The sequence below is a fragment of the Nothoprocta perdicaria genome, unplaced genomic scaffold (genome assembly GCF_003342845.1).
Source record: "Nothoprocta perdicaria isolate Ctin4 unplaced genomic scaffold, notPer1 scaffold_117, whole genome shotgun sequence".
Classification (NCBI taxonomy): domain Eukaryota; kingdom Metazoa; phylum Chordata; class Aves; order Tinamiformes; family Tinamidae; genus Nothoprocta; species Nothoprocta perdicaria.
This window is the reverse complement of record NW_020454283.1, coordinates 1727657-1744688: the sequence shown is the minus strand read 5'-3', so window position 1 is coordinate 1744688 and position 17032 is coordinate 1727657. Positions and strand designations below refer to the sequence as shown.

Sequence of the window (17032 nt, the reverse complement as noted above, 5' to 3'; positions counted from 1 at the left end):
GATCCCAGTGCTCTGTTTGAAAGTGTAGACAAACTGTTAAATATGACTGCTAGCTTCAGGTATATTTTCAAGACCATCAGGAAATGCCTTACCCTATATTTTTCCCATTTTAGATGTCTTCCTCTCTCCAATGCTGGTGGTAGCAAAACAGTTCAAAGAATTTTCACAGCCTGCATGGTCTACCTCTGCAGCCTGCTTGGAGCCTCCTGACTTGAGCAACAGCTTGGAAATACGGAGAAACATGAGCAAGCTTGGGCATTCGTGCGGGCTTTCGTGCGGCCTCCCTGGTCCAGCAACTGCCACAGTTGCAGTTTGCCAAAGGATCCCTAAACTGGGCACAAGACCCAACAGAGACCTGGATGCCTGAAATTTCTGTGCTTGGCTGCAAAGTAGGTGGTAGCTTCATAGTTTCAGTACTATCCTGGCATGTAACACCAAGACTAAGATATTATATGTAATCACTGACTCCTTCAAGGAGCCAGGAGAGAAGAAACAACTTTTGTATTTGTTTTGAATACCAGATTTCTGGTTCAAGATGTCACTTTCAAAGGGCTCCGAATTGCAGATAATATGATGGGGATTAGAAACCTCCTAGGAGCACCAAAAGCTCAAAGCGTCAGTGCTGGTGCTCTTGTTATCAAAAAGCAAAATTACATCAAAAGGTGGAAGCTTGCTACATGGAAGCTAAAACCAGTCAGCTAAAGAACAGCTTAAATAGTCTGCATAGAGACTATTTAAGAACCTTGTAGAAGTTGAGGGCAATGCTTGTGTGCTCGCCACCAAGGGTTCTTGAAGTGCTGGAGGAAGCTGGCACTGCCGAACAGCAAAGATGATGGATGTCACGAAGGACGAAGAGGGCCTCCTTTGACAAGCTGAAGTTGAGAGCAAAACTAGGAGAGGCTGCAAACGAGCCAAGCCAAAAGCAAAATGACACAGATCAAAAAAAAAAAAAAAGTTGATTTTCAAACACATAAAAGGCTTATAAAAATAAAATTCATTTTTCTTTTTTCCCACCCAAAATTGCTGACAGCCATCAGCATCTGGTCTTGATAGACGGCGCCATCTTGTGGGGCGGCACCATTTCGTGGGGGCGGCACCATCTTGTGGGGGCGGCGCCATTTCGTGGGGGCGGCGCCATCTCCTGGGGACAACATGGGCCGCTCGTGGCCGGCCCCGGCTGCGGGAAGCGGCGCGGGGGCCGGCCCGGAGCCCGCGGCGCGAGGGACGGAAGCGACTGCGCAGGCGCGGGGAAGGGGCCCCGCCCCTCCCGCCTCCAGTGGCCGCGACCCGGGGACGCCCCGCCCCCACCCTCGGTGGCCACGCCCATTTCTCGCTCCTGCTGCCTCACATCTGCGAGTGCTGGCCTCATTAACATCTCATTAGCATCTCATTAGCATCTCATTACTCTGGAGTGGGAGCCTGAACACCTCCAGGGGCTCTGGATAACAGCCCCGCCCCTGCCATTGGGTGTCGCCCCTTTGACTCTGGCTCTGCCCGCATTCCCCCGAGCCCTGCCCCTCCACAGGGACCCATTTTGCCCCTTGCCTGGCAGGGGAATGGAGTGTCTGGAGAGCCGGTCGTGGCCTCATTGCCATAGAATCTGCATCTCCGGAGCATCTCAGTGGCACCTCTGCACTCCCAGGGTGCAACAGCAACGCACCAAGGCACTCACAGGAGCTTTAGGGCACCCCAAGCTGACACTGCTGCTGCCTTGGCACTGCAACTCCGTGGTGCCTGGTACTCTGCCTGGCCCTCGCGCACCGCCATGAGCACATGGAGGCCCAGGGAGGCTGCATGAAAGCCCGGAATGGTCCTCGGGCCACGTATGAATGAGGACCTGGGGAGGCCCCATAAAAGCCTGGAGGGCCCTTGGTGCAGAGTCCCAGGAAGGCTGCACAAAAGCCCAGAAGGCCCCTGGGACCATGTGCACACATCAGCCACAGGAGGCCGCACAAAAGCGCAAATACCCCCAAGGCCATGTGCGCACAGTGCCCCTCAGAGGCAGCATGAAAGCCAGGAGGGCTCCCAGCACCATGTGCCCACGGAGGCCCAGGGAGATGGCACAAAAGCCTGTAGGGGCCCCAGGGCCATGGGCGCATGGAGGCCCGGGAGGCCACACGAAAGACCGGAGGACCCTTGGTGCCCCATGTGCATGGAGTCCCAGGGAGGCTGCATGAAAGCCCCGAAGGCCCCGGGGGCCACGTGCACACAGAGGCCACAGGAGGCTGCACAAAAGCCCAGATGCCCCCAGGGCCACGTACACGCGGTGGTCCTGGGAGGCTGCACAACAGCCCGGAGGGCTCCCAGCACCACGTGCATATGGAGGCCTGGGAACACCGCACAAAAGCCCATAGTGACCCCAGGATCATGTGTGCACGGAGACTGAATAAAAGCCCGGAGGGTGCCCAGGGCCATGTGTGCATGGAGCCCAAGGAAGGCGCACGAAACGGCAGAGGACCCTTGGTGCACATGGTGCACATGGAGGCCAGCAGAGGGTGCAAGAAAGCCTGGAGATGGCCAGGAGCAATGTGCACATTGAGGCCCTAGGAGGTTGCACAAAAGCCCAGAGTGTCCCCAGCATCACGTGCACCTGGAGGCCTGGGGAAGCCCCACAAATGCCCAGAGGGACCCCAAGGCCACCTGTGCACGGAGACTTGGGGAGGCCGCCTGAAAGCTCGGGGGGTCCCTGGGGCCACGGGCGCACAGAGGCCTGGGGCAGGTGCACAAAAGTCCAGAGGGACGCTGGGGCGACATGCGCACGGAAGCCCAAGGAAGGTGCACAGAAACGCAGAGGACCCTCAAGGCCAGATATGCCCGTAGGCAGGGGAGGGCACACGAAAGCCTGGAGGTGGCCCAGAACCTATGTACGCACCGAGGCAGGGGGAGGTTGCACGAAAGGCCAAAGTACCCCGGAGGCCACATGCGCATGGAGCCTGGGGAGGCAGCACAGAAGCCTGGAGGACTCCCTGAGCGACACGCGTGCGGAGGACCAGGGAAGCAGCATGAAAGCCTGGAGGTGCCCAGTAGCTACATGTGCACGGAGGCCCGGGTAGGTCATATGAAACCCGAGAGGGAACCTCTGTGAACAGAGGCCTGGAGGGGCTGCACGAAAGCCCAGAGGTCCCCCTGGGAGTCCTGGGGAAGCAGCACGAAAGTGCGGAGGGCCCTCGGGGCCATGTGGGCATCAAGGCCCTGGGGAGGCTACACAAAAGCCTGTAGGGTTTCCAGGCACATGTGCACATGGAGGCCTGGGAAGGCAGAACAAAAGCCCAGAGGGCCTCCAGCTCGATATGCGCACACAGTCCCAAGGAGGCCTCACTAATGACTGGAGAGCCCTCGAGGCCAGGTGCACACGGAGGCCCGGGGAGGCCGCACGAATGCTCACAGGGCCCCCAGAGGCATGTGCGCACGGAGAACCTGGGAGGACACATGAAAGCCCAGAGGGCCTCCAGGGCCATGTGCACACGGAGGCCTCAGGAGGGCACACGAAATCCAGGATGGACCCTGGGGCCACGTGCACATGGAGGCCCCGGGAGGCCACAGCAAAGCCCAGAGGGCTCCCTGGGCCACATGTGCACAGAGGCCCGGAGAGGCAGCACGAAAGCCCAGCATGATGTGCGCTCAAAGGCCCAAAGAAGCCATGCAAATGTCCGGAGGGACCCCAGGCCCATGTACAAATGGAGACCAGGGGAGGCAGCATGAAAGTCCAGAGGGCCTCCATGCAACATGTGCACAGAAGCTCGGGGAGGCTGCATGAAATGCCAGAGGGCCCCCGGGGCCAGGTGCATGTGGAGACCCAGGGAGGCTGCATGAAAGTCCGGAGGTGCTTGGGATATACGTGTGCAGAGAGGCCCAGGTAGATCGTATGAAAGCCCCGAGGGATCCCAGGGCCTTGTGCGCCCGAAGGCCCGGGGAGGCTGCATGAAATGCCAGAGGTCCCCCTGGACCGTGTGTGCACTGAGACCTAGGGAGGCGACACGCAAGCCCAGACCTTCCCAGGAGATAAGTGTGCACACAGTCCCAGGGAAGCCACACAAAATTCCAGAGAGATTCCAGGGACACATGCGCACAGAGACCTGTGGAGGCTACATGAAATCCCAGCCCCAAGGGCTGCCACGGCCAAGTTAACATGGGACCTGGGGAGGCCGCAGAAAAGCCCATATGGCCCCTGGGGCCATGTGCACCTGGAGGCCTGGGGAGGCCGCATGAAACTCGGAAGGCCCCTGGGGCCACGTGTGCATGGAGGCCCAGGGAGGCTATGTACAAGCCCAGAGGTGCCCAGGAGCTATGTGCTCACAGAACAACAGGAGGCCACACAAAACCCCACAGGGCCCCCAGGGTCACGTGCGCATGGAGCCCCGGGGAGGCCGCACCAAATGGCGGATCACCCCTGGGACAGTGTGCACACGGAGACCCTGAGGGGCTGCCCAGATTTTCCTTGAGGCTCCCGGCCGCAGGCACACAGAGGCCCTGCTCAGTGTTCCCTAGGGCCCTACATCTCCTTGTGCGCGGAGACCCTGGAGTGCCACATGAATGTCCTTAGAGCCTCCTGGCCCTGCGTGTCCGGAGTGTCCAGCAGGCTGCACGGAGACCCGTGTGGCACCTCGTGCCCCATATGCATAGAGATCCTGGATCCGCACGGAGGCCCCTAGTGCCCCCCTGTGTTGATGTGCACAGGGGTCCCGGGAATCGCCCAAAGCCCTATAGTGCCCCCAGAATCACATTTATATTCACTATTTGCCTTTGGTTCCTGAATTGCCTGCAAGATTGAGGGAACTGCTCCACCCTGTACGATTATGTGGTTTCACTTTAGTCTGTGATCTGTGTTCACGCTTAATGCTATGTGCTTTTAAGAAAGGCCCCGGGAGTCCTCTGATAGCTTTGGTCAGCTTTGGTCATCCATGGAGAGAGAAAGATTATTTTTCATCGGAAATCTTTACTGTGTTTCTGCTTTTTCTGCTTCTGAGTCAAAAGTGAAATTCTTTAGAGACAATTTTTTCTTTTTTGAGGAATGGAGCTACATGGCTACAGATAACTTTTATTCAAGGCGCAACACATATGGTTATTTCCAAGATGCTATTTTTGTCTGTGACATCAAACCCTTGGTTTGCTACATGTTGCTAAGTGCCCTTCACTTCAAAAACAGCTCCTCTGGTGACATTGGATGGTCTGGAGAAAGGTAAATAGAGGATTAAGTCTCAAGAGCTTGTTCTGGCAATGGTTCCTCTCCACAGGAGGCAGATAGGCAGCCAACTGAGTACAGCTGCTTGTGAAGCTGCTTGCTTTCCAGATGGTACTGATCAAGGAGATGAAAAATGGGAAAAATTGCATCAATTATTGAGCCTTGTAAAAATAATTAGCAAGGCAACATCAGGCAAATGGGCAGACGGGGAGAAAAACAGCTGCCAAAGCATAGGAAGATAAGACAGAACCCAAGACAGAAAAGGGGAAGAAGCAAAATGGGTACAATGCCTCTTTAATCACCTGGTATGGAGAGATGAAAAATTAACGTATGAGCTTTGTATGTCACAGCAGTAAAATGCAAAGGGACAACTCCTTGTTTAAACTGTCCATTTTCAGCTTCCACCTAAGATTTCTGCAGATAAAATGCCATTTTCCTGCCTTGTTTGTTCACAAATGTTACCATAGTGGGGAGAGGCAAGAAGAGCCTGTACAAATATTTGCTAAGAAGAAGATGGATTTCCTGGCTTTTCCCATCTCAGTCAGGCTGTAAAGGAACTGGTCAAAGTGCTGGTCACTCCTGGTTTCCAAATGACAGGAAAAAGTTTCTGTTAGGATTTATTTTTCTCCTTTCTACACTTCCCTCCAGAGCCACCAGCCAGCACGTGGATGGTTTTTGCACTGTAATGCTGTGGTCCATGATTTGTGGGCAAAAATGTCTGCTTCAATGAAAGGATATAGTTAATAAGATTTAACAGTGAGCCTCTGATGGGTATTGAACGTAACCTTGCTGTCTCTGGGGATTTTGTAGTGATGCCCATTCATATTTTTCAACCTTTGAGTGCACAGAGCCGTTATTCTCCCGGACTTGAATTCATAGAGCCATTATCCTCCTGGATTTATTTCCTACCAGAAATCTTCCAGGCAGTTCTGTCCAGAGTAATGGGTGCTCTCTCATCCTCCTGGAGAGCTGCATCTGACAGCTTTACAACCTGCCTCTCTGCAGTCGCTTCCAGAGATCATTTTCTAGATTGCCTCAACAGATTCTTTTTAGTAAATTCTGTGTAATACATGCAGGCAGCGTAGAAGTTACGACCAGCTTGCACATTAAAGGAAGCAAGTGTCAGTTGACAATGCTGGACATTGTCCTTCTTTTAGGATAACCTGCTATAAAGCATGGAAAATCCCTGCCGGCTGAAACCCTGTTGCAGCCCTGTATTTTCAGCATTTGCAGTTTGCAGAAGTGCTGATCTGCCTCTTCCTTTCAGAGACAGCCAGCTACACATATGTAGTAGAGGGTGATTCAGTCACGCCTGATAAGATCTAACAGATCTCTTCATTGAAGTAAATAAACAAGTAGCAGCATAAGTGTGATGGCTGTCTTTACTAGAGCACTATTGCCTCTCTGTAATGGAACATTTGAGGGAAACTTCTGGGGAATTTTCACATGTGCAATCAGAGCTGCTGACTCCTCGTTCGGAACAGAGAAAAACACCATAGTCAGAATCAGTTTTGTCACTGTAGCTATTTCTTTGTAATGGCCTCTTCCTCTATTTTTTTTCTGAGGCACATGAGGAAGAAGTGCAACTGAGTTTAGTTTTCTGTTAAAAGACCGATCTGAAGGGAAGAATGAGGAGTTCTGCTGGACAATTCACGCTCAGCATCTTCTGATACTGCCAGCATGGAAGACAACCACTTTCCCCTGCCCCACAACAGTGCAAGTACAGTTTATTGGGCTCTGCACAGTATTCACTGATTCCTATCTAAAAGTTGACTGTGTGAGTATATATGTAGCCATTAGGAAAAAGCTGCCTTATGTGTATTAGGCACAGGAACAAAAAGGAGTGCTAGTCCTGACACTGATGGATATGACCTAGCACAGGGAAATCACAAGTAGAGTGCATGGGAACAAGCAGTAGCAATCAACAAAGCACTGAAGGAAGAGAAGAATGATAAATAAATAATGTGCATGGAGGAATAGTCAGGGCGTCACTTGAGTGGTCTGTAAGTGGGTGCTGGTGCTAGAGCTGTAAGGGATGACATTAAAAGCCCAGGTGGCATCATCAGGAGTGTGGCTTTATGAGAGGGCATTCATCTGGCTCCAGGGTGGGAACTAGTGAGAGAGATAAGTAACAGGCTGGGAAAAGGCAAAGAAAGAGGAAAGCTTCTGTAAAAGAAGTCTGAGGAAGAGGAAGGATATATTTTTAGCATCAAAAGGCCTGTGAATTTCTTTTACACAAAAAGGATCATGTTTGTCATAGCTAAATACATTTTTGTTAGGGGCTTTTGCAGATTAGGGGGAGAGGAATGTCTCTGAATGCCCCTTTTCTTTGCAAACTTTTCCTTAGAGTTGAGTGAGTGTTTGGGTTCTTCAGAGTGTCCCAAAGGACCCAAGAGACAAGCAGGTGGGTGGCTGCATGGCCACCACAGAGACAGGCAGGAAGTGCCCCCAGTAGGGGCTCCTCAGGGTTGCGTGTCATCTGTCTCAGGGGACTTGAAATATTTTGGGGATCTGACTGATGGGCTACATGTGCAGTAAGCAGATAACTTTGATAGGAAGCTGTTGGTTCCACTCTGCTTTTATCCTGCCTTACCAGTCTGCATTGCTCCAGATAATCTCTGATAGAATCCCAGAATCCCAGGATGGTTGAGGTTGGAAGGGACTTCTAGAGATCATCCAGTCCAACCCCCCTGCTCCAGGAGGGACACCCAGAGCACGGGGCACAGGGTGGCATCCAGGCGGGTTTTGAAGACCTCCAGAGAAGGAGATTCCCCAGTCTCCCTGGGCAGCCTGTTCCAGGGCTCTGTCACCCCCACAGTAAAGAAGTTCTTCCTCACATGGAGATGGAACTGCCTGGGTTTCAACTTGTACCCATTGCCCCTTGTCCTGTCACTGGTCACCACTGAGAAGGAGCCTGGCCCCTTTGTCCCTACATTCCCCCTTTCTGTCCTTATACATATTAATCAGATTCCCTCTCAGCCTTCTCTTTTCAAGTTTAAAAAAAAAACTTAAGAGTTTGAAGTGTTGCAGCCCATGCAGCCCTGTGCTGCAGGGATGGCAGCAGCAGTTTCCTTTTTTTTTGGTGCTGTCTTTCTTGTTGCTAATTCTTTCAAATTTTTTCTTTCCAGAAGTACAATTTTATGCTCCACATGTTGGAAATTAGTTACACCATTTATTGTGGTGTTAGCCCTCTAGCAAATATCTGTATTTTGGTCTAGGACAGCAAATGGCTTCCACATATCTTGATATCTTCACTGGGTACCCCGGATGATTTCATTCTCCAAGTCATGCAAAGCCATCTGGCCTAGCAGTGTGCTTGCTGATACTACCATGCTGCACGTTGTACGTATGTATCTGAAACTGGTGCTCGTGAGAAGGGACTGCACAAATTTAACAAATTTCCCACTAAATTTCTAGATGTGACTTTGCCAGCCTCACTTAGTCAGCTTGCCAGTGCTGTGCATGAAGTCGGTGGCACCCTCCACCTTCTAGCAGCAGCCTTGCCCTGGTGTCCTTGGCAGCGCTGCGGAACAGCCTCCCGCTGCCTGGGACCTCTGCTGCCTACGCGTGCCTGCTGGTGTCCCCTCCTTACCTGCCTTGTTTCCCGTGTTATCCGAGAGACTTGGCCCTGTGTCTTTTTACCTATGGCTTTTAGAAGAAGAGCAAATAGAAAATCTGGCTCCTGACTGTAGCTAATTTATACCCTCAAAACACTGAACAGAAAGCGAATAGGATGGGAGAAATGAGAGGCTAAGTTTTTTCCTGTTGTGGGTAAGAAGGCAGTAAAATAGGAAATGCTGCTTAAAGCCGGCTTCTTGTTGTGCCCTTAGTACCTAGACTGACGGTGCTTCACTGCTGCTTCCAGCTGATGCTTTCTTTGTTTCTCCTTGGTGTCAGACTGCACAGGGGCTTGAGCCATTCACCATGTCGCAGAAGGGGCTTGCAGTAGAGATGGGTTGAAGAGGAACTTCCAGGCAGTCTAGATAAGACCAAAATTTTATCTTGACCTTTTTTTTTTCTGTTGTATTTTTTTTTCTGTTGTATTTTTCTGCGTGTATTTTTTTTTTTTTTTTTTTTTTTTGTCATACTAGTAGAGAAGCTGTTGAGGAACCAGTGGAAATAAAGTTGTGTTAGATTCAGCCTCAAAACTTCACAATTTTCAACCAAGTCATGAGGATTTGTAAAATGTCTGAGCCAGGGGAATTTGTGTTGTGTCACTGTCCTGTTAAAATGGCAAATCACTTGAAGACCTGTTATTCAGAACTGCACAAAGTACAAATATGAAGATATTTCCTAACCAGAAGAGTTTACATTGTAAGGCTCAGTCCACTTGTAGGAACTATTGTCGTTCAATTGATTCAATAATTGTTTTACTTCCCTGAATTAGGCCATGACAAACAATGATCTTGGCAAGCTGGATGAAAATGTTTTTACCTTTTCGTGGGGGTTGAAGGAAGACGAGTAACCAGGAGTGACTGTGTGAGGAAAATAGGGCATTTTGCATTTGGAATGCAGTCCTTGGGATAAAGATCTCGGTAATGTGTGTTGAGAAGGTAGTGGCAAACTCCGCATGTGTGGCACGTAGCCTGCAACACGTAGTGACCTGCAATTCTCATAGAAGAATTTGCCTTTTCCACTGAATTGAGTCCCAGCGAAAAGAAGCAAATTTTGCAAATATTGATGATAAAAATTCCAGATCACCTAAAAGGATGTGGTACAAGATACTTATGGGGGAGTAAGTTTTTTCTTTCTTTTATAGCTTAGATACGACGCTTATCTAAAATGCACCTTCCCTGTGGCTTGCTTTGCTGTTTTGCATGCTGTTCATCTCATCTCACATGCGAATGTCATCTGTGTTTCATATGTGCGCTCAAAAACAGCACCTTTCCACTGAGCCCTGGCAGAAGCCTGTTCATTGGTGTCAACTGAAAGCATGTCGGGTTCACTTGGTGAAGAAAGCAACTGTGGGGGGATAGGGCTTTCTTAAGCTTTTTAGTCCAAAAAGGTGCCTGGGAACCCTTCCCAAACGACCCTCGGGCCGTGACTTGTTGCTGCTTCCTGCACTGGGATGTGTGGCCTGGATTTCTGGCTGGCTGGGACTGTGTGTGAAGACTCTTCCTTACCAGAGGCCCCCATCTCTCCAGCTGCAGGTGATTGATTTTAAAGACTTTGCTAGTTCACAGCACTTTGGGTGGAGATAGCAGAAAAGTCAGCAATAAAGAGAACAGAACAACTGTTTATCCTAAGAAAAGAACAGGAAAAAATATTATTTCTCAATTTTTCTCTAGGGTAGGCTATTCCAAATAATGGCTTTTAATAAAAAAGCATGACAAGGATTTTTTGTTTTTAACTACCTAAAAGGAGATTGAGAGCCACAAGGTTCTGGAATATCCATTGCAAGGAAGATTGACCAGGCGGTCAGCAAGTAGCTTTGCACAAGGGAGATTTGGGAGCAAATTCTCTTGTCCGGCCCAGATCCTGCACATCCCAGTGCTGGCAAAGCCCTTGGTCTTTCTGGGTCTGCATTCAGCAATTGAGGAGGAAAAAACCAGAAGACTCCTGTGAGGGGAAAAAATGCAGAAGAGTATAAAATTCCACTGTAACAAACCGCCCAATTCATTTTGAGAGGAAATGTTATTGTAACTCTGTTTTTTACCAGCCCAAATTAATAATATCAGTCTTTGCATCTCTGGGTAAAAGATCTGCACATATCGTACCGAACAGCTTGGTATGGTATCAGTTGCTGTAATTTGCAAATCACATCAGAAACGTGAATCTTTTAACCGCTCCCATGGTAAGTGCTGCGCTCTTCCCACTCTCTTGAAAGGGAAACTGAGGCAGGGTCTTTGCAGCGTGGCCATGGTGGGAGAGGAGCAGTGAGAGACCCACAATAATCCTTCCATGTGGCAGACTTAGCTGCTGCTACCACTGTAAGCGACAGTGTAGAAATAACCAACTGTATAAAATTATATTTTTTTATATATATAATAATAATAATAATATATATATATATTAAAACAGTGAGCTTTTCTTATTTTGAGAGGTGCGCTTGCCCTTGTGGTAGTATCAATAATATACAACGTAAATGCTTAATGTGGTTAATATTTGGTTAATGCAGCTCTCAATCCCAGTTCATTTAGGCTTCTGGCACACGTACTTCTGTGAAACACATCTCTTCCTTTAAATATTTTTAAAGACTTAATAAAAACAAGCATTGTTTATTTTTGGACCAAAATTTGAGGGTAAAAAATTTGCCCCTTCTTGCTACCCAAGAGACTACGCTGTTCCTTTACGCTGTTCCCAGGCTAAAAGTTGTAGTTCTACCTCTTACTATGTAAATGACTCTATCAATTTGCCTCAGGTGGAAATTCCCCTCTTTCACTAATGGAAATTTTACTCCGCTAACAGTAAAAATAAAATTTTTCTTTCTACCAAATTCTTTTCTCATTTCTGGGAGGAAATAAAAAACCCCTTCCTGCACATTCCTTTCCTCCTTGCTGCCATTGATGACTCATGCAGTGGGCTTTGCTACTTATTTCTGACTCTAAGTGATTTCTCAGGTGGCTGAAAAATTCTTAAAACATTTGTCACTGGCATCTGTCTCTCTCTGTAAAACCATACATGTATTTACTCTGTTTATTATGTGTGAGATTATATTTGTTTGGGTTCTGAATGTTGCATAATTTGGAATACATTCTTTAAACATCAAATAAAACTAAACAACAGAAAAAAAACCCCACCCAAACACAACAAACTCAGAAGTCTGTGCAAAATATTTAGCGCAGGGAGGCACCTGCATCTGTGTGACTTCAGTGTGCAGACAGCCACCCACACAGAAGTTCGTGAGATCCGGTCTTACTGGAAACAATTAATAAGGTCCCCCCAAATTCCCAAACTGGGAAGACTAAAGACTTTTTTTAGAGCTCTGGCTTTATGCCTGAGGTCAATTTTTGCATTTTTGTGCACCCCCCAGTCATGTGATTGTGAACTGGACCTCTGATCTTGGGAGGGTTTGGTGCAGCTTTTCTTCTGATAGCAAAGCAAAGGATCCAGAATGCCCCAAGAGTAATTTCAAGATTAAACAGTGTGGTTTAGTTAAACGGGCAGCTGCAACTCATAATGGAAATTTGTGGGTTTATAGATCACTTATTTTCTGCAAAAACAAATGTTCCCGAGAAATTGTGATGCAAAAAAAAAGAGAGGAAAGTTTGTCTTTCCCTCCTGATGAGCTGGCACACAGAAATGGGATGTAGCTTCTCTGAGTTCTTGACTTGTTTCGTTTTGCATCCAAAAACATCTTCAAGAAAAGCTTTTGCATTGCATTCCATGGTGTGTGTGAGAAAACACTGTGTGCACATATGCAATTACATTTGGAGTGATAAAGAGAAAAATGGCATTTTGTGATGAAGTTCTGATGCTCTGTAACTCTGTTGCACCACTAGACCTCAGACAACCTGTACAAAGAGCAAAGTGTCATGAAACGCCCTGCAAAACACGGCATTAATAGTATCTGTTCTGCATGCAGAGAAGCAGGTAATACAACTTGGTGAAGGCCACAGCATCAGTATCAATACGAGGAGCAGATGTGAGTGCATTACTGCAGGTCCTGCCCTGGAGTCTTGGGGTTTCAGAACCGTGTGGGGGTCTCCTACATGTAGCATTTGACTGATATCTTCCACTCCATTCTCTGGGATGTTCTGCTGCTCGCACTGTACAATTAAGTTAACTTTTTCCTTAACGCACTACTCTGGCATGTGCAGAGTTTGTTTCTTTGCCAGAATTTCAATGTTGAAGCCGAGGAGGTATCAAATGAAGCCTCCTGATCCTTTCCAGGATGAGTCGCCTCCGGGGATTTTTCTCCTTTAGAAGCTGTGTGCTCTTGCTGATGATCAGGATAGGAATTTCAGCTGATTTCTGCAGTTAGCGCAGGTCAGTTGTTGCTGCTTGTTTCTCCTCTATGAACATTTATGGAGAAAGCATGGGGGAGTGCATTACTCCTAATTCTCCAATGTCCTTCATTTAAATGCGTAGTCACAAATCAAATAGTATCTTCATCTGTGCAAGGATACCAAAATACATCATTCTGTCCTTGAGCCAGCAAGTCAAGATCTGTGATGTTGTTCTCTCTCTCCCTGTCCCTTTAGTTCAAGGATGGTCTTTTTGAAGAGTCCTGATCTAACTAGGACTGAAGCTCTGCTTCGCTCTGTGATCAGGGGACTACCTGTTCTTGCAGGGCTCCAAGGCTTCATCCTGTTTAAAGCTCCCATGAACAAACAGGCTGCTCATCCCATCCCCTTCTAACTCACTGTTGGCTCCTATACTGCTATATTTATACTCCTGTAGATTGCATAGGAAGATTTCACTTAGTGAGTATTTTGCTTTTGTTTGTTTGAAAAGACGTCTAATGAAAGAAGAGAAAAACACAGCAAGATTTTGTTATGGTTTTTGTCTCCGAAAAATCTCTTTTGTGATGATATATATAAGCGAATTGGAGCCTTGTTCTTTGAAGAAAAGCAAATCATGTGAAAAACGCTCTGCACACTCTGCTCTCGAGAAGGCTGGTAGAGAGTATCCGCGCAGGAGAAACCAAGCAGCTTTCAGTGCTGGCTGAGGACATCCAGCTCCCCCATGGAGCTCAGTCGTAGCGCAGGGGGGTGTTCAGCCCAGAGCAGCCGTGCGTTGCTGCTCAGCGAGACCCTCGCCCAGTCGCTGCGGCCGCTGCCACGAGCGGAGCCGGTGCCGGTGCTGGGGGTTGCCCTGGCCAGCGTGGGCGCCTGGCCCTCCGCGGCCGCTCCTCGTGGGATGTGCTGCTTTGGGGGAACTTGCGCTGGTGGAAGTGGGAGGTGAGACGTGAAAGGGACCTCCAGAGAAGGCCGCAGCTCCGGCCTTTGCTTTGGAGAAGGGCGGATGGTGCTGAAGTTCTCGCTTTCATTCATCGCCCTCTCTCACTAGTTTCTGTTTTCTCTGAAGAGACCCAAGAGAAGAGCTGCTGCCCGGCCATTCCCGCGACTCTTGCTGCGGCGGAGCCACTTGCCCGGCTGTGCCACCCTTCCTTGGGAAACTGTCCGCTCTCCCAGGGCTAGAGATTTCCCTGGAGCAAGCACATCCTTGGCTCTGTTTCTGGCTTGCTGAGCCATTTGTGTGAGTTGTGTGACGTTCCTTTAACAAACAACCATGTGAGCCTTGAAATTGAACTGTGAATTCAGATCTGAATTTCCCGGACAAAGTCAGGAGGTCTGGATTGGCAGCTGGTTTAGACTAATCTGCCGTCTCTTGAGAGTACTAGCACTGGTCAGGGGAGTGAGGAAGGGCTCTTAGACACAGATGGTTCTTCTTCCCATCTTCTCCCTTCTGGGTGTTTGAAGGGAGAGTAGGAACACTTGGAGATCAGTGGGAATGTGCTTGGCAGCTGGAGGCTGCCAGGTGCAATTGCAGCACTTGATGCAGCTTCTCCTAACGCCTGCTGCATGGAGGCTCTCAGGAGTCCTAGGTGTGCGCAGCAGGCGCTGGATCCCTTCTCTTCAACTCCGAGTTCACAGTCATAGCTTGCAGGAGAGTCTAGAGGCCAAAAATACATATGTATTAAAACAAAATCCCCACAAAGAACACACAGCCTGTAGTAGTGAAACATGAGACTATAGCAGAGAGTTCCTGTGAGGTGCTAACAGAAAGGCCTTGAGGTACCATTCGGTCGTCGGCTTTTCACAGCAAGGAAGGTATCCTGTGGTCGTACTTATATAGACGAGCTCTGCCTGGATGGCTGCTCTACACCTCGTGTGGCTGCAGTCCTATTTCAGATCTTGTGGCCAAAAAAAGCTCTTTTGACTTTTAAATGAGAGCAAGTTACCAGCTGTATTTGCAGACCAACTGCATAGCCGGTGCAAGAACGCGGTTGCCTGCTTGTTTGGTAGTGTTAACCGCATGGAGCAGATAGTTTCAACTCTCCTAAAACTGCTCTGGCTTCCTGTTTGCTTTGTGGTGCAATTAAATGTGGCTTCTTTTTTCCTCTTGAGTAAGGGGAGAAGAGAGGATATTCTAGGCCTGTTAGTGCTTGGTCTGCAAAGTGGTGAATACAGTTTCATAAATGTTACTTTTTACTGAAATTGCTAGTGTTGATGTGGTTAGGACCCAGGTGGGCAAGCATGGTGATTTCCTCTCAAGGTGCACCCTGGACAGTTGAAAGTATTTTTGCTAGGCAGTCCTGGAAATAAAGGTGGAATCCTGGAAATAAAGGGAAGGGGGTTAAAACAGAAAGTGCTTTGGTGAGTAATCATTGTGACTTGGGGCAGTCAAAAGATGAGTAGAAAAACATGCATTAAGCCTGGGCAGGTCCGCAGCATGTGTCCTGTATAATGGAGCCTATGGTAAATGCCCCCTTCTTGTTCTCCAGGGCATTTAGTTATGCATGGAAATATATATATTTTAAATAAAGTCAGTTTTTGTCATCTGGCAACTACTTTCACATCACTTTCAGATATCAATTTATTTTTCTTTCTTGTGTTCTGCTCTAACCACAAGCCTGGACGCTATTGATGAAAATTTCAGGGATACAAAATCAGGTTTTTGGCGAATGTGGTGGAATTGGTGGCCTCTGCTGCATGGCGAGAAGCCATGATACGAGCCAGGAAAATTCACTTGCTTTATGAAGAGCTCTGAAGGGGTAAGTTATACTGTGACAGCACTGCACGGCCTGGACGTGCTGCTCCTCGTCTGCCCTGCACAATTCGATGCCTGCCACGCGGGTGCCGCTTCCAACCTGTCAGTGCTGCCTTGCTCTTGGTGCCATCCACCCTTCCCTTCTGCTCTTCTTGGAGGTCTTGGATCCTTCATTTGAAGGTTGCAGCTATTTTTTTTCTGACTTTCAGTTCCTTCTCCCCTTTCCTATGGTTGCGCTTGTCTGTTATCTCGTAAGCCACATGGGCAAGTGTGCTGGAAGAGCTGGGTGAGGCCTGAAATAATGAGTAGAAAGGCTGTTGAAAAGGGAAAAAAATAGCAGAACAGAAACAAGAATTCCAGTAAACAGTCTGTTAAAAATATCTTCAACACATGTCGGTTCCCATGATTTAAAGTAGACAGAATCCGAGCTTTGAAAGGTCACATTAAGACGTGATAGTGGAGATTCTAAGAGAGACGGAGAACAAATGTTTCAGGAGGCACGCTTTGTGCTGGTGGCAAGATATCCATGTTGCCAATTTGTTATGTTCAGGAGGGAAAAAACAGGCATACTGCTGGAATAACAAGCTCTTGCTGGCTTAAAGCAGGGGGATTATGCTTGGATATGCGCTGCCAGCAGCCACCCCAGGCCCCAGCTGCAGCACTGAGCACCTCACACCAAGATGCTCAGTGTTGCCAATAAAAAACGGATTTTTTCCCAATGAGCCAATGGCCTCTGCTGCTGAAAGGGGAATGGGATGGCGGTGAGTGGCAGGATTCTGCTCTCCAATGGCTGCTCCTTCAGGAACAGGGCGCAGAGCCCTGGTGCCCGAGCGGCACTGGGGCGGCACAGTGGACGTGGTGCTGGGCGCTTCGTGCTGCGCGGGGGCTGCCGTGTGACTCGGCTGCTGGGCCAGCACAGGTGCCCAGCACCGGTGCTGCTGGGCCCGGTACTGGTGCACGGGCTCTGGCGCCCAGTGCATCGGCACTGCTGCATGGTGCACGGTCAGCGGTGCCCGGCTCGCTGCTGCATGGTGCACGGTCAGCGGTGCCCGGCCCGCTGCCGTGTGATGCCGAGCGCGGTGCCCGGGCACCGGGGCACGACGCGCGGCGCGGGCCGCTCGTGCCCCGACGCCCCGCCCGGCCGGCGCCGCGGCGGGACCCAGGATAACGCGCCGGGACCGCGGGTCAGCGCCC

The 17032-nt window shown here is 49.3% G+C and overlaps 1 protein-coding gene across 1 annotated transcript in view; it reads left to right on the top strand.

Moving 5' to 3' along the window:
* The first annotated feature begins 3014 nt into the window (after positions 1-3014).
* PIK3CD (phosphatidylinositol-4,5-bisphosphate 3-kinase catalytic subunit delta) overlaps positions 3015-17032 on the top strand; it is a 39158-nt gene continuing 25140 nt past the window's right edge. The window contains exon 1 of the mRNA XM_026053643.1: positions 3015-3049. The gene's annotated coding sequence lies outside the window, so the exon portion shown is untranslated. The remainder of the gene's footprint in view (positions 3050-17032) is intronic.